The sequence below is a fragment of the Rhinopithecus roxellana genome, chromosome 12 (assembly GCF_007565055.1).
Source record: "Rhinopithecus roxellana isolate Shanxi Qingling chromosome 12, ASM756505v1, whole genome shotgun sequence".
Classification (NCBI taxonomy): domain Eukaryota; kingdom Metazoa; phylum Chordata; class Mammalia; order Primates; family Cercopithecidae; genus Rhinopithecus; species Rhinopithecus roxellana.
In genome coordinates, this window is record NC_044560.1 from 49,471,530 (window position 1) to 49,497,815 (window position 26,286).

At 39.7% G+C, this 26,286-nt stretch overlaps 1 protein-coding gene across 10 annotated transcripts in view; it reads right to left on the reverse strand.

The window, feature by feature from the left end:
• FGGY (FGGY carbohydrate kinase domain containing) overlaps positions 1–26,286 on the reverse strand; it is a 447,226-nt gene that overhangs the window by 337,017 nt on the left and 83,923 nt on the right. The window contains exon 1 of one of the 10 annotated variants that reach the window (XM_030942916.1): positions 21,221–21,307. The exons of the other annotated variants lie outside the window; for them this stretch is intronic. The gene's annotated coding sequence lies outside the window, so the exon portion shown is untranslated. Of the gene's footprint in view, positions 1–21,220; positions 21,308–26,286 lie in introns of those variants that run through there. 10 annotated transcript variants of the gene reach the window in all.

Here is a 26,286-nt window from a genome sequence, read left to right on the forward strand (position 1 = left end):
TAAGGTCAGGTCACTGTCACTTATTCACTGGCTCTTTCATGTATTTATTTTAATTCATGTAGCATTTTTCTTCTTTCTCCCATGTACTCACCCATTCATCCATCCAACTCATCAATAAATAGATTTAAATCCCTATAAGCACTTTGCTGAGAATACAAAGTAAACAAACACAATCCTGCCCTCAGAGTGCTCCCAGTCCAAGGAGGAGAGATGCAGGTGAACAATTCTAAGATGTACACTGACATGACTATTGTAAGTGAATACTGTGCTCAAAGCACAGCACACCAACAATAGAAAAAGCACTTAAAATGTCCCTGGGGGAGGAGAGCTGCTTTACATGAGATCTGAGCTAAGGATAGAAATCTGCCAGCTTGGTAAGTCAGAGAGGGCATTCCAGGTCAAAGAAACAATCTGTGCAAATGCATGGAGGTTGGAAGAAAGGTGGCACAATCTGAAGAATTGAGGTATATTGCTCACATTTTAATAAAGCTTCTTTCAGCCTTTTCCAAATCTGCAAAAAGCACTTAAGTATTTTCATTTTTGATCTTCCCATAGGAATGCAGTTCTAGTGCGAAACGGAAAATGAGGGCTCTTGCACTTCCTCTTTCCTGTGAATAGATCGATATTCTCTCAGCTTATTTCTTCTTGCTGACCCCTTATCAGTTCAAATGTCACCTCCTCAGAGTGTACGTGGTAACCATCCCAATGCCAGGCCTCACGTGGCCTACTCTTTGCCCTCTCCCTGTTGCATTTTGTTAGAAGCACTTATAATTCAGCTGAATTGGTTTTATTTAGTTATTTCTGCTCCCCCAAATATAATAACCTCTATAAGATCGAGGGAGGTTTTTGTCTACCTGTACACAATGTCTCACACAGGGAAAGTCTCAATAAGGTGTAAACGAATGAATGAATTGGAATGAATGAATGAAAATGTGATAGTGTGAAAGTTAAGGGATTATAGAGGAGTGTTAAACACTGCACATCTTTGCCTGGGTCCCCAAGACAGCAGACCCAAGCAAGAGGGTTTATGTACTACTACTGCATCAGGTAGTGCAATCTTAGAGAGAAGGAGAGGACTGATAGACAAATGGAATAAAACAAATAATAAGGACAGGGAGGCAAGATGAAGCTGTGGTATCAAGGTGGCCCACTACAGGACTGATAAGACAAAGGGAATAAAACAAATAAAAAGGATGGGGAGGCAAGATGAAGTTGTGGTATCAAGGTGGCCCCACTAGAAGTGACTCGTTCTCTATCCCATAGGACCACCCTCAACCTCTCCATACCCCAAGTCACATGAACTGTATCTCAGAACCATCCATGATAGAGAGAAAGGAGGCATTAATTCTCTATCCAGGTTGTATATGTGTGGGCACAGAGTGAGATCCAGAGGTAGCATCCACAAGGAAACCCCATGGAACCTTGTGGGGTGCCCCATGGAAAAGCATGCAGCATGAGGTGAGCTTATACTGTAGGAAGTTTTTCAGAGTCTACGCAAACTTGGTCACAGCAGCTGGAACAAGAGATGGTACAATTTCCCTTTACTTTCCTCCTGAGAAGATCTGATATGGGGCACAAGAGATGTCTGATATGCAGTAATAGAAGAAGTAAAATATCCACTGCTTTAGCAATGACCTAAGTGACAGAAGTGTCAGTGCACTGGGGAGAGTGGAAATCATATTATAGTGCATGAAGGAGTGACTGAGAGGAATGGATGCAGGACAGCAAGAGGAGGCTTCTCTCAGGATTGGAGCAAGTAAAGCACAAAGTGACATCTTCTGGCACCGGAAAGCAAAAACTGTGCCTTAAGAAAGGTGGAGACATGTCAGAAAGACAGAAAAGCTAATTTGGAGGGGTTCCCATTGGTTAAAAGGACTATTTGCGAAACAAGATAATGATAGTAATGGATTGTAATCCAGACAATAAAATAAGAATTTGTAAGTACATACTGATACAAATAAACAATTGAATGAATAAATGTGTGGCAAGGAGAAGCCACCTACAAAGCATTACAGTTAATAAATATAGAAAGAATTATAATCATAGAAAAACACCATATGGAAAAACCACAGGAATAATTGTTTCAGGCAAGAATTTACAATAGTTGCTAAAATTAGTGGACAAAGGTATAAGAAGCATGGTATTATACATAATCTCAAAGCATCTCCCCACAAGGTAATCATTAATTACAATGGAAAAATAGTAACTTTAAAGTGGATAAACTGGAAGACACAACCTTAACAAATTGACCAAAGTTCACATCACCTGTGACACGATAAATCGGCAACGTGTGCCTGCTGCTGTGATGCGCTGTGAAGGGTACAACATCATTTCTGTAGCTTCCCTGCCAAAAACACATAATTTGAATTTAATATTGTGGAAACATCAGACCAACCCAAAGTGAGGGACATTCTACAGAATGTCTGACCAGACTCCAAAAATGTCATGGTCATGAAAGACTAAAAGAGTGAGGACCTGTTCCAAAGACAAAGGAGATATGACAAGTAAATGCATTGTGTGATCCTAGATTCTGGTCCAGGAAATGAAACATTAGTGCGACAATTGGCAAAACTAGCATAAAGTCTGTAGACTGAGTAATAGTATTGTGTGAATGTTAACTGCCTGATTTTGATAGTTACAAAATGATTATGTAAGATGTTGGTAGGAGAGAAAGAAAGAAGCTGGGATGGGGAGAGTGACGCAGAAGGTTCCCACAGTAACTAAAATTAATCTAATGCTTCGATAGGTGATAGGTGCATGGATACTCATTATATTATTCTTTTTACCTTATATAGACATTACATTTATTTTGTATACAGGAACACATTATATTTTTAAATGAGAAGATATTAAAATACAATAAAAACAAAGAATGTCATCATGCTCTTCTAGATTCAATTACCTGCCCGAGCCTCAGAGTCAGAGCCCTGTTCTCTGTTAGAACTGTAAAAGGCATATTGGCACCTAACTGAGACTTCCTCTTTCATGTAACCAGATGGTTGGTAGGACAAGTGAAAGGGAATCACTTTTTTACTATGGGCATCAATGTTCTTTAACACCCTGTACCTATATCATCATCAATCATCTTACGGACCAATTACAGCCCTCACATGTGCCCCCAGGGATACATGTCCCATATACTGAGTGAAAAGAGTATAATTTTATTGTAAGAGGTCTTAGGTTCAAATCCTTACTCCTCCACTTACTAGTAGTGTGATGTGGGCAAGCAAGTGACTCAGCCTTTCTGAGTGCTTTCTCAGATATAAATTTGAGAAAACTTCACAGAGTTGTCATAAGGTTAACCTAAAAGAACATGTCTAAAGACCAAGTACCGGGCCTCACACACACAGATATTCACATATGGTAACAAGATCCATCATCATTGTTGTTACTGTCTTTGTTTCTCAGGAAACTAAAACTAAGAAAGCAAGCCTACCTCTGTTTTAAATACCTATAATGCTAGAAATGAAATGAGATTGCAACACAGCATGAAAGACAATACCTTTGCATTGATTGCCACATATCTACCATGTCTATTTCGAGTGACCTCATACCAATGGCCTTCCTCCTAATAAGGATAGCTGGTGTGGTGGGCATGGTAGAAGTTCTGGAACGAGACCTGGGCTCAAATCCTGGTGTCACCTCCTGTGTCCTGTGTGATCTTGAGCAAATTACCTAACCCTCTATATTGCAAGGATTTCCTGTCTAAAACGGAGGTAATACACCTTCTTCACATGGTTCCTATTAGAATGTGCACTACATAGATGCATATTGCATAAAACAATGCCTAACACATAATGGATACTCCATAAAACTTAGTTATTTCATTTAACTAAGATATTACTAGAAGGGGATTTCCAAAGAAGGGTCATGTAAACCAAGGAGGAAATTAAGCACATGATGAAATAGAAAGACAATCTACTAACTGATTAATCTGGTCTCAATGTAACCCTACTTAGACCTTAAGTTTCTGTAACCTCCCAGAGCTTTAGTTGCCTTGTCTATTAAATATATATATATATATATATATATATATATAACTGTTCCTTCACAGGCTTGCAATAAGGGTTAGTTGAGGTATGAAAGTACTTTCAGTAGTGCTGGGAACACATTTGGAGAACAATGCACACAAGCTGGAACTCAGAGAAGCTGCATGGAAACTCCCCAAGCCTCCTTACGCCTCTTGCTCCCTTTCTCAAGGGCTTGAATAATGGCTGAACGTTCAAGGCTGAAGGTCTGGAAGCAGTTATCCCTTCAGTCTTTTCCTGTCTAAACCATCCATAGTTCAGGCCCCTGGGCCTCTCGCAGAGGAAATAAAAGTCCATATGAAAGGGGCAAATGAAACTGTCCTTATGCTTTCTAAAATCCACACTCCCCTCTAAGCTGCAGCACAACTTCCATCAATTTTTTTCTGAATTCTGCATTCTAAAACCTTTGTTTAATCCTCCTAAGCAACCCAGAAAAAAAATCATAATTCTATGTGTATGTGAGCTTTCAGATACTTCCTAAAGCATAGATTTAAATGTCATATCCTGACTTTGAAGGAAAAATCTAAGGACAAAAGAGGAATTAGAAATTGTGAGATGGGGGAGGATGGAGATTTGAAAAAGAACTTAGGTTAAGGTTACATGGATAAAAGTTAAATAAGAAAACAAAAGTCCAGTTAAGGCTGCCCTGGTTAAAGTTACAAATAAAAGCAAACACTTCATAGATCTCTAGTTCGCGAACCCAAGAAAGCTCTGTGGAAGCTCTCATGAGCTTGAACAACAGGCTAATTTTCAAGCAGAAATCAAAGTGGTTGGGCCTCTGGACAAAAAGGTTGAAAGCCCATGCATAAGCCTGTTCTCAGAGAGTTAAAAGGAATGCAGACTGCCCCGAAACACACCAGCCGTTTGTTTTTTCTGCCACCTTTCCAAGGGTCATGTCTGGAGTGAGGATAAACAGTTCTGGGGAAAAAAATGATGTGAAGTACAGACTTTAAGAAAATAAAACATTACAAAAACATTTCTAAAAGAGTTATACATGTGCCTGCATATACATATATTTAGAGAGACAGAATCTTTATACATATACATGCATGCACACATATGTGTGCCAAAATTATCCAAACTCTGTAGGTTTTCAGGTATGAATAAGAACAACTAAGACAGGCCTTTGAAATACTGTTATGTTTTTTAAGCAGATCAAAAATGTTTACAAAGGCATTCCAAAAACAGTAAAGGGTGTCTGAGCAACATTTCAGTTTTATTTAATAAGTAAAGATTAAGCTGAGTGCTTTTGGTTATTATTAACATCATATTAATAGCATATTTTATTCTAGGTTGCTTAGAAATGTATTTGGAAAGTCCCAAATAGAAGACCTAGAAGAAAGAGAGAACCTACTGGGTGCCGGGAATTCTGCTAAGTGCTATTTATGCAATGTCCCATTTTTCCAGCACAACAAACATAAATGGTATCAGGTTCTCAAGCCAACACAGCTTGCAGGTGGCAAAGCCCACTGCACTTGCCCCAGAAGTTGAGTTTTTCTCCATCATGACACCACATGGCCTCCCAATGAAATGCTGAGAGTCAAGGCAATCTTTTCTAGTATTACTATGAGAACAAAGAAATATCCCATATTCCTGGGACAACAAAATACCACAGCAAAGTAAAGAGTACCTTTCCTGTGATTTCCACTTCGGCAGAAAACAGACGAGAAGCATTTTGGTCCAAGAGTTAAAACAAGACGATGAACAATTTACGTGTAGTAGGCAATAAATATTTAATGCCACTTGGTACAGTGGTTCTTCAAAAATGTCTTTCAGCTCTGAAGGTCTTTCGGTTAATCCACACTTCAGGGGGTGCAGCCACAGCTTGGCGAAAATACATTTTTAATAAGGACTGTGCTAACACAGGGGGCTCAAAATGCTGTATAGCATTTCAGTTTTTAGAGCCCTCAGGGAATCTCACACTCTGGGGGAAAAGGGTCCTAATGTGAAGAAGTGAATGGAAAGAGGCCAGAAAAAATTATATTCTACAGAAGGAGGCCCTGTTAGAGCCTGGTCAGGATAATTATCAGAATATTTTTTTTTCTCTCTCCCAGTGGATGAGCTAGTCAGGTTCAAGGGAATCATATTCCAGACAAATAAGCTCAGGACAAGAGGCACGGCTGCTTTCCAAGCATTGATGGCATCTCAGCTGCTTAATCTGTGCCTGCAGAGCTGCAACATCACACACTCAATGTGTAGGCCCTTGTGTCGAACCACCCCCTCCTCCCTTTTCTCAGGCTGTCTTGTAAAGTGTTGGATCTTTGCTACCATTCTCTCATTTTTTGTCTTGCCTTGGCTTTTAAATCTGATGCTCTACCCAGTGGGCAGGGAAGAAACTCAGAGATCAGCATCGGTAGGAAGCTTCTTCCACCCACCAGCTAAAAGGACAAAGGAAGAAGGCAGGGCTAAAGCTCTAGACCCAGGACCAACCAGCCGATGAGGGAGCCATGGAGGACCCAACCTGCAGGTGGGATAGCTGTAGAGGGGCTGCTGCCAGAGATGTTGCCTAAGGCAGAGGGCGGGAGGGACAAACACCCCAGCTTCTGTTTCTCCTGCCTTGCCATCTCCCACTGATGACAAATTGTCAGGGGGCACAGGTCAACTCCCTGTAACACAGCACCCTTGCACAGCAGGGCAAGGGTGACAAATGGATCTCAGTGCAAATAGCCCAAAGGCCAAAACAACTGATAAGTTAAAAGATAGGTCGCAGAACTGTGTATCATGTGATATCATAATTGCTAAATATATGCATATGTAATTTAAGCAAATATAAGCATGTCATATACACACAGACTGAGGTAACAAGAGATGGAAAGATCAAGAAAGAGCAAGGAGAAAAGGAGAAAGACACATGGCTGACCCTTATTATTTTTGGTAGTTTCCAGAAACTCTAAATCAGGGAATACTGGGCCATTGCTCCTAGGAGAAATATAGGGCTAGGTTCCTCCGAGCCTCCAGTTATATTTTTGCCGACTCATCAATACACAAACCTGTTTCATGTATATTCTTGCTTAAAAACAACTCATTTAATATATACTGTTGAGTCAATAACACTGAACTTACAGCTAACAGCACTTAACTCCTGCCTGAATGAAGCTTATCTAACACACATTATTTTCTCTGTAAGGCACATCGCAGCTTTCTTGCACTTAGGAACGCTACATAGCACTTTGGCACAATGCTTGGGGTGCATTTTAAATGATGAAATCGCCAACAAAAAGTACAAAAATGAGAAAAACACGGCACTAGTAGACATCAAAAAGGACACTTGTTTACACTATGAGAGCTGAAACAAGAAGGCAAGGTGTTGGGTTATTTGCCATCTGCTGGGAACACGCATGATGAGAGACTCAGAAATTCTCCTCCTCTCTGTGCATTTCTGCGAATGACTGTGAATGTGCCACAAGTATTGATTTGAGGGTTACAGATAAGATTTAGTGAGAAGGCAAATTTGCAAACAAAGAATCTGCAAATAATGAGAATTAATTGTCTATCAAAAGCTTTTTAAAAAACATTTGTTCCTGGAAAATAGGAGATAGAACGCTTTTTATTTCACTACATATTTGTCTTCTTTTCTATCTTACTGTTCTCTAGTTTTTCTTCATTGAGCTTGCAATTAAGTAGGGAAGAGGATTCTAAATATCAGATTTCAAAAAGAAAAAATAGCTAGGGGAAAAAGCATTAAGAAGTAGAATCATTTAGCCTATCGGGAGATCATCCTAATACAGCACCAGAGAGCAGAGCTGGTCATCCTCACCATGAGACATGAGGAGCAGTCTCAAAGTGTTTCCCACTCCAAATTTCTACCACTCCTCTAGCCAACTAAGTGGGGCAAACAATTAAGGTCGACTGAGGGGTAGGCTAAAGGTGGGAGGGTCATATAAATTACCTTCCTGAGTAGGTATCTAACATTCCCATGGGACAGGTTAGCCTGGACTTACAGACTCACACCTTCCCCATCCATCTCTTTAAAAAAATCTTATTTTATGCTCATTAGATGTTTACTACTGAGAAGATGTAAATTTCTTTCAGTTCAAATCAGTAAATACCACTAAGCCCCTACAATGCAGAAATTATTGTACAAGGTGCTAGAAGCCATAAAACACCTTTTTGTCAGGTTTTGCCTGTTTTCTATGTACAAATCTACTCTAGTAACTCAAAAAATTAAAAATCTAATTTGTGAGATTCTTCAGCTTCCAACCAGGAATAAGATGCAGAATTGAAAAACCTGCAACCAGGAATAAGTTACAGAATTGAAAAAGCATCAGGATAGCACAAAAGCATAGTAATTTAGCTCTCTGTTCATTTCTTATGCCATTAACGAGCAACTTTTAATCTTTAATCCTCCTTCACTAAGCTGCTTTTACTATCCCATCTGTTCCTCTTGTTCATGCCTTCAGGATCTTATAATTAAATTCTAATTAAAGTTTAAGGCATGTAATAAAGAAAACACTTGCGGAATGCCTTTGATTCAAGAGGCCAAATAACATTTCAGCAGTTTGAAAAATGAATTATATCCTTTTGCTTAACTAGCATCTTTAAAAAGGAATTAAAATGGGAAATTCCAGTGATTTCACCAGGCATACATTATGTAAATATGTTCATCATCACGTGTTGCATTTAAGTCAGCTGAAAACAGCATGAAGAAGAGAACTCAGCCCGGCGTGCACAGCGTGGATGTGAGCTCAGCAGCAGTACGTGGAGAAGATCTGTCCTGAACACCACCTCGGTACCCTGATACAAGGACATTGGTGTGGCTCAGCAGCATCTATCTAGAAGACACCCAGATGCAAAATGAACAGGGTTCTCACTCTCCTCATCTAACTTCTCACCAAACTCAGTCAAGTCTACCTTAGCAGAAGCTTCCAGATCTGTCTCTTCTGCTCCACTGGTTTAGCCCTCCAACATCCTTTGAATTAGTTCAAAACTTCTCCCCCTCCAGTCTCAGCCCCCTGTTGCAGTCCATGCTCCACTCCGGGAGGCCAGCTGCTGCCTTTCTGAGGCATCATCCTGACTGGGCTGCTCTATGCTCAACAACTATCTGTGCTCTGTCTGCATTAATAGTTAGTGACCCCCAGTACTTTATGGATACCTCTAAACCCTACTAAATAACTTTGATTTATTTAGTAGTCTATTTTTCCTCTAGTATTTGAGCTAGCCTCTTAAGGACTGACACTGTCCTGGAAAGAAAAAAAGTATATATTTTTTTCTTATTTTAAGTTCCAGGATACATGTGCATGCCGTGCAGGTGTGTTACACAGGAAAACATGTGCATAGTGGATTGCTGCATCCATCAACCCATCACCAAGGTATTAAGCCCCTCATGCATTAGCTATTTATCCTGATGCTCTCCCTCCCGCGGCCCCGCCTCCCGACAGGTTCCAGTGTGTGGTGTTCCCCTCCCAAAGGTATATTTTTTTACCTGGAAAGTAAAAAAGGTAATTTACTTTATAAACTCAAACAACACTTATCAAACTCTTCCAGAAGCATCCAGTTCCCTTGCAAGTTGTATTTGGTTTTACTTTTTGACTACAGGTTACAAATTAAACATCATCATTATTAATTATATAATTTTATCTTATATAATTATTATTAATAACAACTGATGTGCCAGACACTGTTTGAAGTGCTTTATATTGTTATTCAAGTTCTCACAACCACCCTGCAAGGCATGTCCTACTATCATCTGAGATGAGGAAATTGAAAATCAGAAAGTTGAGGTACTTGTCCGAGATTACAGAGGTGTGAAGTAGAGAGGCCAGGGCTTACAGCTATGCAGTCTGGCTCCAGAGCCCACACCAGAAACACTCCTTAAGCCCAAAGCCTGAGTAAAGCATGTGAGGACTTTGTGTTCTTTTCTCTAAATGCTCCCCAACACATGACCTGTGATCTGGCTAGATTCGTGCCTAACGCTTTGTGGATGCACCAAGGACTTCATGCCTCTGCTTTCCCATATGCTGTCTTTTTGCCAGGTGACCCCCATATCCACCTGGCAGATTCTTGCTCATCCTTCAAGTCCTAGTTCAGTCACTTCCTATCTTGTGAGGTCTTTCCTCATTCCCTGGATAGACCTGATTGCTCTTCCTTTTGCTACTTCAGACTAGAATCTGCCAGACTTTTGTTATGGTGCTAATTATATTGCAATGTGATCATCTGGAGGAGCCTGCTTTCTGCTCAGTGTCCCCTAAACGCAGGGCACATAGCCAGACTTTACTAAATACGTGAGGAGCAAAGAAATGAATGGGTTCTCTACATTTGTACACTGGGACATAGACAGAGCATGGTCTAGGCTTGTCAAAGTCAGTATAGAGAAAAATGTTACCTTCTCTGGTATGGTTTATAGAGAGGAAGGGAAAAATTAAAAAGTAATTTAATTAAAAAACTCAAAGAGCACTTGTCAAACTCTTTCAGAAGCATCCAACACACTAGTAACTCATAGCTTCATAGCTTGTTTTACTCTTTGACTATCAAAATGTGTCCCTTTCTGCCACAACTCTACAACCTTTAAGAGGGACCCCATCCAGACCATGGCAAGCAACAAAACAACAGGCTTAGAATCACATGTGACAGTCTGGGCTTGACAGTGCGATCTGTATCCTAGCAATGAGTCCAGGGCCTCAGGAGCCCAGGGCCCCCACACCCAGGTTTTCCTGATGCTTGCCCTCTCAGGGAAATAAGCATCTTCACCCAGACTTGATGTGTACTCCAGAGCTCTACTAAGAATGAAGCCTTTTCCATGACCCTATGCCCCTATGAATCTTACTTCTTTTTGCCAAATAATCCTCCCAAGGAGTGTCACTCCCTCACATCCCAATACCAGGTTGTTTCTGTTCCTGGTGGACCAGTCACTCTGAACCACAGAGTTGCTACCCTGTCTCAAGGCTCAGTGTCCCTAATGCCTAGAAATCCCTAAGCCTTGTTTCCTGCTTAGCTAGTAATGAACAAGCTTATTCCAAGTACTAAGCAATATGTACCAATACATAGTAACTCTTTTACATAGTTGTATCTCAAATTCTTCAGAGCCTGTAAAAACATATAATTATATTAATTAATCCATTCAACAAATCTTTACCAAATGTCTACTATGCAACAGACAAGATGATGCCAGATGACATGCCTACTATCACACAGCTGATAATTAGCAGAGGTCAAATATGTAAACAGATCTTTTTAACTCCTGTGGTGTAGCCTGCTCTTGGTCCTACATCTTTGTCCTTAAAGACATGAAGATGCACTAGGGAATGTCATGCACTCAGGAATCTAATATCACTTTTTACCATGGCAGATAAGTATACATGGCTGACCCATCCCTTCACAATACCCCAAGCTACATGTCCGTGCTCTGTCCACTCCACACTATCAACCATTTCCTAAAGAGGCAATGAATGTTCACACCTTCTTTCATGTTCATGCTTTTGTCCATCATGTCCTGACTTCACCTGTCCACTATACTCGCCCCCACACATTAGCTACCACTTCCTGCACTAAGTGATAAAGAAACACGATTTACCTCTACTGTTAGAAAGCTTATAGCCTCGTGGGAGGTAAGGACAAGTAAATAAATCAAAACACTGAAGAGTATGCCCCTGACAAGGGCAAACACAGAACGCTGTGGTACCTTGGAAGAAAGGCCTGGGTCCCAGTCTTGGTGCCCCTCTCTGAGGCTCCACTCTCCCCCATTCCTTCCTCCTCCTCTCCATAATCCTACCACAATTCACTGCTCCTCACATTTCCTTTACTGTACTGTTCATTCCTTAATCACAAGACTTTTCACACTGAGTCATGATTTATGACTTGATTATTCATCTCCATTGCTAGAATCAATTCCTTGAGGGAATTTATTAGGTTAATTGGCAAATACTTGTTCTGTGGCTTACAAGACTGTAGTAGTTAAAAGCATGAGTTGTATCACTGAAATCCTGGCAAGGACTTATTAACCATTCAACTCTGGGCAGGGTTACTTAATATCTCTGCCTCTCAACATTTTCCAAATCTCCAAAATGGGGTTCAACAAGAAATATACTCAAGTTTAACATGGCAACAGCGTTCGCCAAAATCACTACCAATTTCGTCTTTGGCCTGTCTTTGGCATTGCCTGTTTCAACATGGGCATGACCAAGGTGCATGATCAATGACAATGTGATAGCAAGGGTCTCCATCATATCAAGACATTGTTACAATGTCAGTAATACAAAGCAGTTTGGAATTTATTGTTAATAACATAATACTTACTTCCAAATACAGGTAAGCAATTTAGATCTAACCTAGGGTGAAAAAACCTATTTATGGGCTTTATATATTGAAGATGTAGCCCTTAGTTGAATATTATGAAAGAAAAATATTATTAAGGCTGACATTAAAAACTGTTATTATGTGCCAATTATTAAGAAATTTAAAATAATTTAACAGGATAAGATTAATAGTTAAACCAAACACTAAGAAAGAGAATATTAGCTACTTGAGGAAGAACACTGTATATTTTTTGAGACTATGAATTTTTATAAAACATCAAATAATACAAAGCAAAATACTACTAAAATGAGATATGATAATTCTCACCTTTATGGAACTGCTTAGTTCTCATACTCATAACATATATAAAATAATAAATAAAAATTACAGAGGCCAAGGCTGGTGGCTCATGCCTTTAGTCCCAAGCACTCTGGGAGGCTGAGGCAGGCAGATTGCTTGAGCCTAGAAGTTCAAGGCTGCAGTGAGCCACGATCACACCACTGCACTTCAGTCTGGGTGACAGAGCAAGATCCTGCCTCAAAAAATAAAAATAATTATATAACATATTTGACTTAGTTCTACTTATGTCAAGAGTCTTTCAAGAAAACATTCTATTTGGGAATTCCTCATAGTTTATAAAGAGGAGTTAAAAGCAGAATGTCAACCTCACTATTTCCACATTGCATAAGGAAAACTCCAAAATTACGTTACAAGAACATTAATGAGAAATCATCCTGATATAAACTTAACAAAATATATAGAATAAAAAAAAAACAGAATTGTTAGAGGAAAAAAATGAAGCTTTCAAAACATACTTTGTGCTTACTTTAAAATTACAGATTTTAAAGTATGCCATAAGAGGATATTTCCTTAAAGCTTTGAGGCTATGAAGGGTATGGCACTGATATTCAGGTGAGAAGTCATGTCTAGAATACATATTTATGACATAAGTCACAATAAGAAATCACTGGTGTTCTTTAAGGTAGGTGGTAAGCATGCAGCTTATATTGCAGGAGGTTAAAGAGTGAATGGGTGAATAAATGAAAGGAGTGGGTGTTTATCATTCACATGGAAGATCTGACTACAAAAGAAGAAATGGGGCAGTGGCCTGCAGCCCAATTCTGCAGTGCTCTCACTTATTAAGGCAGAAAATATAGGCTGAAACATCATGAAATTTATTATATCTGCACACACCAGTCTAAGGGATTGTTGCTGTTTCTGGTACCAACAATGTATTAATATATATAATGCTGACTCCACCTTACCATCCAAAACACACTTGGTTTCTAAACACTTAGCTTTAACTAAATCAGTTTCCTCAACAACTTTGAGAACAAACATAAAAGCAAAACTCTGAGGCCAAGGCGTTTTCATGTTCAAGTCCATCCACGATCTTGAACATTTTTGATGTTCCTTACAAAGCAAACAGATTGAGCATCTATACACTTCTAGACTCAACGGAATGGAAAGTACACATACACACATCAATACCTGAGTGTATATACACTGCACCAGATCACAAGTGTGATTCTGAAGTTCTCAGAAATGCAAGAATCCATTCTTAAGAACTGTCTTTTAATCTCTAAAGATATATGCATGGCATAAGGAACACAAAGAAAAAAATTCTATTATATGGAAAGTTCTAATTGGAGAGGATAATAATATCATTGTATATCATGTCAAGAATGCACAGTAAGTGCTAGGTACTTTATGTACAATATTTATTCCTTACAAAGAGCTATTGTCATCCCTATTATAAATGATAAAACTGTGGTTCAGGGGAACCTAAGTAGGTACAAAAACAAGAATTCAGAGAGTCCACTTTGCCAGTAATCTAACTCTGTTACTATGGGAAAGTTTCTTAACTTCTCTAAACCTTACCTAACTCATCTATAAAATGAGTATAATCATACCTATTTAAGAAAGTTAAAGGAATAAGTGATAAATAATTATATCCTGGGCCTAATATAATGCCTGACATATAAGCTATTATTCAATAAAAAGCATTTGTGTTGATTGTTACTGTTATTGCCCAAGATGACACAACAAGCCAGGGACAAAGAGGGGTTTAAACTCATATTTATTAGACTGATTGTAAAACCAATGGAAACAATAGCATTTATTGAGGACTATCCCAGCATTACTGTGTCAATGTTTTACATGTATTAACACAATCAATCATCACAATAACTCTATAAAATAGGAACTATTATCCCCACTATATAGATGAAGAAACTGAGACACAAAGAGGCCCAATTGTAAATCTCTATTGGAAACTTGACCAAGCTTCCTTTACACCCAATGTCAGGTACTTCCAATAACATATGATTCTAATAAATACCATCACCACGTGCATTTATCTTTCATAATGATATATCCACATTTTGAAGCCACATACATCACCACAAACATGTTCTGGGAATAACAGAAAAGAACACTGCTTTGAGTTCTTTGAGAAGACAGGCACTATATAAATAGAAGTTAATATTATTATTACTATTTTGCAAAGACATGACCAAGTTACAATTAGGAATTTTACAATTTAATCAGCAAATCAGGTTCTAGTATAATTAAATTGGACTTCTCTCTAGATTTTCTTTTTCATTCTGAAAAATTTCGACATCTGAATTATTTAAAGTATACCCAAGAGTGGTCCCAAAAACGGCATATGAACTGATGCTCACAACCAAAAGCCCACAAATGGATGTAAGCAGGGAGGTCAACATATCCCATTTTCCCATAGCAAATGGCCTCTGTAAACACTTTTTAAAAATACTTTTACATCCCAGGCACGGTGGCTCATGCCTACAATACCAAAAGTTTGGAAGGCCGAGGCGGGCGGATCATTTGAGATTAGGAGTTCAAGACCAGCCGGGCCAATATGGTGAAACACCATCTCTACTAAAAATACAAAAATTAGCCAGGCATGGTGGCATGCACCTGTAGTCCCAGCTATTCAGGAGACTGAGTCAGGAGAATTGCTTGAGCCTGGGAGGCGGAGGTGGCAGTGCACTGAGATTGTGCCACTGCACCCAGCCTGAGTGACAGAGTGAAACTCTGTCTCAAAAAAAAAAAAAACCTTTTCCAGTAAAATGATCAACAATTAGACAAAATTGACTGTAGCTGGAGAAAAATGCTGCCATGAGTGGCTAAAACATGTGCAACCTATAATAAAAGGACACAGGGTCATCATGTAAGTTGAGGCCTCACAGACTCAACCCATCTACAATCCCATCTCATTAAGACCAGAAGAAGCAGCTGGCTTCTCCCAAAACAAGTCCTGGGAAACAAAATTAGAAGGGCCCCCATCCTTTAGATGTGCTCTTGAAAATAGCAAGTTCTTGATCTGGATGGGTTTTTACAGACAGCTGACAGGTCAGACCTGACTGAGTATATGTCATTTCAAAGGTCAAAGAGTTGGCAAAATGGATACGACTATTGTCAAACAGGAATGAGCTCCCTTTGAAGTCTGAGACTTAGATGAGCTGATTCCGAAGTACTCTCTGTGAATGAGCAAAGGCAAGGGTAAAAAATAAAAACGCTGCCCTGTGTAGGCTGAGACCTTTTTTTAACTAATACAGGGTATACCGCCCTGCCCTTTTATGGGGCACAACCCGCCATTAAAATCTTGGTGAAAAGGAACCACTCACCTGTGAAGTGGGATGGTGCTGGCAAATAGTCATAACGAACACTTCACTGCCTAAGCCCTGCAGATGTCCGCAAAAAAACCTTCCACAAAGTCCTCCTACGACCAGTATAGTCCACTAGTATCTGCCTTGCCCTCTGTTTACTTGTGCTTACCTGCTTTCTTTCCTCCATGGTTTGTATTCTAGTCTGTGGATAAATCTAGCCAAACTTATTGTGATACCACCAAATACATGAGTTGTTTCTGTGGCTGTCATTCAGGAAGTTTCACTATGTTGTTTGTTATCTGAACCTGCACTGACTTTCAGTTTAGTAAATCAGACTAATATTCCACCTCGTAAATCAGGAACATAATGCCACGTCCCTTGTCCCAGCAGTGCTGGTAGCTGTGGAATGGAATACAAGTGGAATTAAAGGAAGTTCCTGCAGACTCAAATATCACAGAAATGCAATAATTTGTCTTTATTAATAGAAGGTCAAATACCATGTATCTCTGACAGTTGCATCAATATTTGTACAGTCCTTGGGTCTTGACTTTCAGCAATGGCCTCTTTAACAGAAAAAAAAACTTAAGTCTAAATCCTGACATTGTTAAATCACTTTTAGATACCTTTCATAAAAAAAGCAGATTTAAGACATAATGCATTCAAACTGGTGCCTAGTTTTCTCTGCAACTGAACCTCCCAGAATTTCAATCCTTGGAATACCAGCCATTTTGGAGTACTGTGGATTCCTTGTTGCTCTGCAAAATCTATAATCCATTTCTTAAGAACACTCGCTGGTAAATATGCTAGTGACTAACTCTATCTCTTACAGCTTCCTTCAGTACAGATATAACTAGCATGAATTGAGTGCTCATCATGCATCTCCATAGATTCTCACATCATTAAAATGTTAGTAATATTATCCCCATTTTAAAGATGAGGGAACTGTTGCTCAGAAAAATTACTTTCCTAGAATCACATAGGTAGAGAGACTGAACTGGGATTTCAAGTCCAGTTTGAAGTCCAGTGTCCTTTTTTTCTACCATTTGTCAACCAACAGTCCAAAGGACCTGAGGCCATTTCTAGGAAGTGTGATAACATCAAACTTTGATTCCCTACTCACTGATTCTGCTACCTCCCCTTTCTGCTACCCCTGCATCTTTGGGCTCCTTCTTCACTCATCAATTAGGGGAATCTGAGACAGCAGGGCTGAATGGAGGAGGTACTATATATTTTAAATTTCCTGATCCTAAAAGCTATCGGGGGGAAAAAAAAATCAAAAGAAACAAACACTGTCAAGCTACAGACACACCTGAAACCTTCAAAATTTCTCAGAAACCTTGGCAAAAACATTCACTGAGGCTAGAGCTTAGTCCCCACATTAATGTCACAAAAATCAGGGGTATGCAAAAGTGAGATACACAAAATTATGACTTCTTAAGAAAAGCAAAAATCGGGGGTAAAATTCCAGAGAAAATGGCTGAGTCTTGGTCAATGGTTCTCAAACATTAGCATCCATCAGATTCTTCTGGAGGGTTTTTTAAAACACAAATAATTTGGTCCCACTCCCAAGAGTTTCAGAGTCAGTAGGGTGGGAGTGAGGCCACAGGATTTGCATTTCCAATGTATTTCCAAGTGATGCTCCTCATGCTGCTCATCTGAAGGCCATACTTCCTGAACAACCGGCTTAGGGAGGTTATTGGCCTAATAAATGAACTCTTTACATTAGAGAAATAGGTCTCTGCTGGATTCCTTTAATAATTAGTTAACAAACAAGTACTAAGCTAATTAGTACTAATCAAGGCAGTGAACCATTACAGTAAACAGCCCGAATTCGGGAGCCAGACTGCCCAGGTTAAAATTCCAACTCTGCCAACCATTGTGTGACCACGGGCAAGTTCCTTAGCCTCTTTGAGACTGTCTTTTTATCTGTAGAAAATAAATGATAATTATGATACATATAAGGATATCGGGAGGACTGAAGGGGTTAATATATATCTAAAATACTCACAATAGTGGCCAGCACATGTTAAGTGCTCTGTTAAGTATAAAATACAAGCACTATTATTATTATTATAATTTCTTCTACCTCTAGAACTGTCAACTGCTGTATTAGGACTTGGGGACAGAGCCGCGAACAGAACTATATGGTCCCTGCACTCATGAAGTTACAACTAGCAAAGAAGATACAACTTAAACAGGTGTTTCCAAGCATTATCTGCTTAAATCAGAAGGCTGAATGTAGGGAAACAAAGAAACTGCTACAAAGTCATAACAGATTGGAGATCAATCAGGCATTAAAAACACCTTTTAAATTAGAATATACACCAAGGGAAAAATATAACTTTTCTGGAACAAACTATTGTGACTTTTAAAATATAATGGTATGAAAAAAATAACTCTTTTCAGTCAATTTCTCAGATTTCTCAACACCTAACACGTGTCACTCACTCTGCACCAGGGATATAAAGGTGAATAGACTGTAGCATCTTCATCCAAAGACCTCCTAGACTGTTAGAAGAAAAATATATGTCAAGAAATAATTACAGTGCAATGAGAGAAGTTCTTAAAGAACTACAGGAAAAATGAAACAGGAGTATGTAACTGCCCAAAAGAGTCTGAACAGCTTCACAAATAATATCACATTTAAGTTGGGTGTTGAAGGGTGTAGCCGTTGCCAAGAAGAAAAAAGGGTGAATGATACTTTGCAGGGAGGAAACGGTATGTGCAAAGTCAAGAAGACATGAAAAGGCCTGGCTTGCCCAGAGATTGGGGAGATGTCTGATGTGGCTGAAAGGTTGGTGAGTGATAAGGACCAGAAGGAGATAAGCTTAGTCTCAGTGCTGTGAAAATACCACCAGTTTTCTCAATAATATGCATTTGGAGCTGTCTGGATAGGGGTTGAAGATGGTAAGGAAATAAATATGCAAAGTAATAGTCCATGGGTTTTTCAGTGCAAATCTAAAGTTACCCTTGCACTATGCCCTCCAGAGGGTGAATGTTTTAATGGTAGACAATGGTATTTAGCTCCATTTGCCTGGATCTTATAAGCCAGTAACGAATAATAAAAACAGCAGCAGGAACAGCTAATGTTGAGTCCTTAGCAGGTTGTACTATGAGCTTTATACACATGAACTCGTTCAATCCCGCAACAAGCCCATGAAATATAAATAAGACAATGAAGTGCAGAAATGGTATGTAACTTGCTCAAGGTCACACAATAAGTCCCAGGGTGGGCATTTTACACCAAAGCCAAAGTTCAACCGCTCACCCTCGAGTCTCCTATCCTTCCTCCATGAAGGATGCTCTCAGATTCTATAGGGCCTGAAGCTGTTATGTAAAGGCTCTTTAAGAAAAGGAATATGATTATGAATATGAGATTAAGTACAAGAGTGAATATTTATTTACAGTAAGAAAAAAGTTTGAACACAAATACCTTGAGCTTTGAGGATGTAGGTCCCTTTTATCTGAGATCAGAAATGTTTATACAGAAATGCTTTCTGATTGCAACCCCTCCCCACCTGGAACATTCTACAACTCCCTGTGCAAGTGAAGGGCCCTGAAGCCTAGACACTGCTGCATTCACTTCATGAGATGCCCATCTCTGCCTCTCCCTTGCCTGACAATCTCTCAAACTTTTCCAAAACATTTTGATAAAGACCAGATGTTAAAGTTAAAGGAAACTGGTCCATTCGCTGTGGGACAAAAAAGGGGGCAGAGATGAGTGTAGTGTGAGAAGAACTAGGGTTTTCATCCTTTCTCCTCTGCTAAAAACATAGGCCACAGCAAGTGACCTGGGAGTCATGCACACCTAGGTCCAGATCCAGCCTCTCAGCTCCTCAGTAACTGTGTGAACTTGAATGCATTCTTTGACCTCTGTGGGTCTCAGTCTACTCCTCTGTAAAAAGGAAACACTGTAAGGATCAAATAGGACAACATGCACAATGCCCAGAAATATGAGTTCTCTTCCTTCTGGATATGCCTTTCCTGCACTTTCTCCTTCTTCCCTCTCACCCCATCCCAAGTCTGGGGTAGGTAGATACTTTCTCTGCATCCTTGCATATCCTGTGGAGACCTCCATCATAGCACATCATTCTCTTATTAATTGAGCAAGTATTCCCTGGAGACAAAAATGATGAAGAGACATGCTACTGTCTTCAAGAGGCTCACGTGTAACAGACACTCACAGCTCATGGAACCTTTTCCACCACTACCCTAGATGCTCCTTGAGGGCTAGAGCCATACCTTATTCTGATGCGGACCTTCAGAGGCAACAGGCATGCAGCTCACGTGGAAGCTAACAGAAAAGTCCACCATGAGTCCATCTCCAGTCTCCCAACTCTTAGCCACTCCCTATACCAGCCTTGCCCTGGCCCACTTGCCTAACTCTCCCAGCCCTCCTCTTGACAGGTGGCAGTGGAGCTGATCAGTGTACCCTTTGCAGGGCTGGATTAATGAAGTTTGTTTGATAGGGCACTAGACCCATTCTTGGCACTCACCTCTAGAACAAAGAAAAATACTGGCCCTTCCAAGGCAAAACAAAGGCAGACTTTTCCCCTAACGGATCCCTTTTCCTTTGTAAAAGACACTACGCAGACCTTTGGTCCTCCACTGAACTACATTTAAAATAGCTTTTGTGAAGGACAGACACAGTGACCATTCTTATATATGTGTGTGCAAGCAGCAAAGAAGTGATTGTAATATGAACAATGTGTACTTCTTCCCACTTCTGACAGAACAGACGACATTGTGTCCTGAGCCTGGGAGGAGGTTGGGGGCCAAAATAAAGAAACCAAACCTTAAGTTTTATTACATGAAATTCTGATAAAAAGCACTTCGAAGCCTCTTTCCCATCATCAAAAAACCACACTGGGCAAGATCAGAGCTTAACAGCCAACAAAAAAACACATTCAATCCCTGAGATCATTTTCCTGAAATAGAAAACTACATATGTTTCTCAAATTTCACATCAAGCCACTGCAGAGGCCAGACTGCAGGGCTGATTTGGGCCAAAGTAAGTAAGAGAGAAGGGAGAGAGGAGGGGGATGGGGTGGGAAAGGGAGTAAACAGGAGAAAATGAGCCCGTTCTTCTACATCACCACATTTCTCTAGCACAATCTAAACTTACAAACACCCCGTTTCACAGAACTTATAGTTAGGGTTGCTTATCGGACAGCCTTTACTTTGTCAAATTAAGACACATTGCCTTGGATTAGCAAGACTCCTTAAATTCAAAATGACTTCATGGTTGGCTCAGAGTGCAGTGTCTCTAGGGCCAGCCGCCAGGAACACATCCACTGCAGAGGTCCCTCCTCCCCCATACTGACCTACCTGACTTTTCCATGGAGACAGTAGAGCAAAATCCTAAGCAGACAGGCTGTCAATGTTAATTAAAGGTCCAAACACCTCTTTAGAAACTATCTCCAGCTCAATATTTATACAGAACATAAGACTCCTAACAGACAGGGTTGGGGAGGAGAGGAGGAGGTTAAGGACGGAAATAGGTTTGAATGGCATTTGGAACCCATTAATTTTTAAAAGACAGGCTGCCACCTTATATAGACCCAGAAAGGTTCAAAATGTAACAAAACCAGGAAGATGAATGAGCGGAAGATTGTTTAGAAAGCCTGGCAAGAGTGCTCCGCTTTTGAAAATAATAATATCTGGGCAATAATGAGAGCTGACATTTTTTATTGGTGAATGCAGTTTTTGGCACATTTTAACAATACAGGTTGACAATTTTTTGTATTTAACAAAAGGAAAAGCAATCTTCTAAATGATCTGGGAACAAAGGGCTCCCCGACTGCAATTTCTTACTAACATTTAAGAATTCTCTTCAAAGGCCCTTGATAATTTACAGAGAAGAAGAAAGAAAAATGAAGAAAAATTTTAAAAGAAGGTATACTTTCAAAAAAGAAACAAAATAGAAGTAGTAAAGGAGAAAAAGGAGGAAAGGAAAGGGTACAGCATTTTAACATTAAATTATAGCCCAAACGGTTAGATTCTAAGGTTTGACTTTAGCAATCTCCTTTCAAAGGAATGAGTTTTAAAGGAGAATCCAAAAGGAGATGTTGGTCAACCCCACCACATCTTATAGACTCAGAACTTTGGGCCTGGGAAGTACTAAATGAATCACCTAATCCAAGCAGCACATTTTGCAGATGAGAAAAGTCTGATATGGGTGCCAGGGGCCCCAAGTTACCTGGTTGGACCAGACACGAGTCTTTCAAGCTCAAAGCCACACCACTTCTGTATCTTGTGATGTAGGTCCTGAAAACCGCCAAGCCTTCAGAGCTCTAGTGCCATGAATTCCAAGACTGAATACTGATACCTTTAACCAGATTGACTGATCTGAACCTCTACCAAGGTTCTTGAGGCTACCAAGAATCACATAAGTATAACATATTCCAAAAGTATGAAGTTCACAAAATAGTCCACTGACAGAGTTAGCCACCCTGGGTAAGAAATGAATTTAAGAGTTCACAAAGACTGAAATGCCCAATGTATCCTGAGGGAGGCCTTCTTGGGTCAGGAAAAGGACCCCTGAGCAAGGCATGATCCAGGAAAGTACCCCTTAAAATTTAACTCTTATTCCACACACTGGCTTCACCCTTAGAATGAGACCCTTCTGAGTTTCAGTTCTGTTCCCTGAAAAATGAGATCTAACTCTCTAGCATCTTCACAATTCCAAAACATTTTCAACAGAGAATATAGTATCATATTTATTTGTAAGTGAGGAATCAAATTCAGAGAGAGTTCTACTTTATCATGTTGAAACAGCAAATGAAATTAAATTCCAAAAGTGATTCAAGGTCTCACAGAAAATTGTTCAGTAAAGGAAAAGCTATATTGCTGCTCAGTTGGAAAATGACAGTCATGCTAGAGATCATCTTTCAGCCACATAAAATCCATGTCTAGATGTACACAGCAGAGAACTGGGGAAAAAGCTTTACAGAAATGGCACAGATTCAGACTAGTGGTTCTCAGTGAGGGGTGCACATCATAATCGTCGAGGTCACACAGTTTTACCCTTTCCCCCAAAGGACAGAGATGGGGCTTCTCACCCTTTTCTATCCAGATTTGCTTTACTAATGAAAACAGAAAAAAGCAAGCTCAACCTTCCTCAGACTTTGCCTCAGTGTAGCAGAGAGAGGGACAGTCAGTGATGTGGCAAGTGAGTACAAGTGCAGGGCACAGTCCCTGAGAACCTGTGCCTTAACACACGCTTCTCATGATGTTAGTGCCTCCTACTCCCTCCTACTCCTTCCTACTCCCCCACTGCCTCCAGCTCCACTGACCCAGCATGTTTCATCCTCTCTCGCCCTCCTTGGACTTTAAGCCTCTGAACTCAGGCTGGGCTGGCCTCAAGTCTCCTGGGCACCTACCCATTTCTTCACACCCGTAATGTCTCTGAGACGCCTAATTTGGTGACACTCTCCACAGGTAGCCTAAATCAAATCCCCAAACCAGGGAGGAGGTGGAGAAAAAGGTCATCAAACCACAGGTTTACTCGGTTTCTAAATGGTCCCTCTTCCTCACCCCATCCACAAGCTATTTAACTGAGTTCGGATTTATCTTAAAAGTGGCAGAGCAAAACTTTGAACTAAGGATTATTTGGCTCTTATATGGCTTTGAATATTCAAATAAATGTGTACTTATCAATTACTGGATTAGGGAGAGAATGCCTCACAGATGTTTTACTAATATATATATAAGGAATAAGTGAGTGAACGAATGAATGAATGAATTAATGAATGATGAAAATTGTGAGTTACATTGCTCAGATTATATACCACCTCCCTCATGTACACCACCTTCCCCCCTTCTCCTTGTGACTGTCATTGGACTATAAATTTGTGTCTGTGATACTGGTCAATGTAATTTACTGAGAAATTACAACTTTGATTGTCTTTTTACCCACCCCATATCAATTCTACGTTTTTATTTAGTTAGAAACCCCCAATATTTGGATAGGAAGCCACCCAGATAAAAGCCTACACTGCCCAGATTCCCTTTCACCTCGGTTTGATTATAAATCTAGCTGCTGGTCGATAATACACAAGCACAAAGTATGACTTAGATCTTCTAAGAAGGTTGTTTAAAGAAGGTTTACTCCAATGTGAGGCACAACCTTTGTATGCACCACTCCCACTTCATTCTTCCTGCTACATGGACTGTGGACTTGATAATGGAAACTTCAACCGCCATCTTGGACCATGAAGTGATCCTGAAAATAGAACTCAGGGCTAAAAAATGTCAAAAAAGCTAGTGTCCTTGATGACTTTATGGGGACATCACAGTAGCCTAAGACTCCATATATCTATATTTATTTACAGAAAAGAATGAGCCCTTATGTGTTTAAGTAACTGTTATTTTGAAATTTCTATTATTTCTACTATCATTGGTGAAGAGATAAGGATATTTCTTCTGTAGAGAGTGAAAACACGCTTCTTTCTCAAAAATAACGGTAAAGAATATCTAATATTTACTGGTTATTTCTCAGCACTATCAAATATGCTAAAAAATAAACTGGTGAGATAGGATGACTGAATCCTTCCTAGAATTTAGAAGAGCTGCTTTAAATACCACTGTTCTGAGAAATCATCCTTCAACACAACCATAAAACCATGCAAATCAAGGAGCTTTAGCATCAAGCATATCAGAGGTAACTGTGCTTCTCCCTCTCACTCTCAGACACCTTTAATTTTTAATTTTATGACATTCCCTGGGGAATCCTTGCCAAAAAAAGTTACTTCTAGAATGATACAAATTCAATCAATTTTACTTTCATTCCACAGATTTATAGTATTTAAAAAAATCAATTATTAAACCACAATAAGAGACTACTTTATATCTACTACAATGGGTATAATTTTTTTAAAGGAGAGGGAAACAAGAGCTGGGGAGGATATGGAGGAATTAGAACTTTCATATATTTCTGGTGGGAATGTAAAATGATGCAGCCATGGTGGAAACATCTGGTGGTTCCTCACCAAGCTAAACTTAGAATGACCCTATGGAACCAGCAATTTCACTCCTTAGATATACAACGAAAAGAACTAAAAGCAGAGACCCAAAGATACTTATATATCAATGTTTGCCACAGCATCATTGACAATAGTCAAAAGGTAGAAACGATGCAAATGTCCACCAACGGGTCCATCAACAGATGAATGGACAAGCAAAATGTAGAATATGCACACAATGGGATGTAATTATTCAGTCATAAAAAAGAAAGGCTGACACATGCTCCAGCATAGACACACCTTGAAAACATTATGTTAAGTGAAATATGCCAGACGCAAAAGCATAAATACTATATAAATCTACTTAGATGGGGTATCTGGAATAGGCAAATTCATAGCAGACATAAAGTAGATTAGAGGTTAAGAGGGGAGAGGGAGGAATAAAAATAGTAAAGTTTTTATCTGCTCACTCAGCCACGGGCGGTTCATGAGGTCAGGAGTTCAAGACCCACCTGACCAATATGGTGAAACCCCATCTCTACTAAAAATACAAAAATTAGTCAGGCGTGGTGGTGTGCACCTGTAGTCCCAGCTACTCAGGAGGCTGCAGTGGAAGAATCGCTTGAACCCTGGAGGTGGAGGCTGCAGTGAGCCAAGATCATACCACTGCACTCCAGTCTGGGTGACATAGCAAGACCCTGTCTCAAAAAAAAAGAGTGGATAGGTAAAGGGGGAAATGGGGAGTTATTATTTAATGGGTAGCAGTTTCTGTCTGGGGTGATAAGTAAGTTTTAGAAATAGATAGTGGTAATGACTGCACACCATGGGGAATGTAATTCACGACACTGAATTATATACCTGAAAATAATTAAAATTGCAAATTTTATGCTGTATGTATTATTAAAATTAATAAAACTAAGTAATGTAATCTCCAAAAATCATTGAATAGTATACTTTAGTGAATTGTGTAGTATGTGAATTATATGTAAATATGTATACTATATATATCTGAAGCTGTTTTCTAAAAAAATCAACTCTTAGATAAACAAATGAGACAGGAGATGAAGAGGCCAAGCACCAAGGAAGGGATGTGGACTGTAGTCACAGGCAGGTATTAATGTGCAAGTTTCTCCCTTCTTCTCCTGCTGCTGCCTCCACTCTCTGGGGAGAATGAGACTTCCACCCGACCTCCTCTCTCCACTCAGAGAAGCACCAGAGGACACAGAGTTGACTTTGCACCCCATCCTCTTACTCAATTTTCTCCAAGAGGGAAGGGGAAATTCATGTAATCATTAAGAGACTGGAATACGTTAAGCCACATTTTAAGGGTCACTGTGTTAAAGATAAGGTGATAATAATGAGCTCACACTTTCACTTCCTATGCCCAAGTGTTGACCAGCATGGCTTCCCACTGCCACGTGGTAATCATAC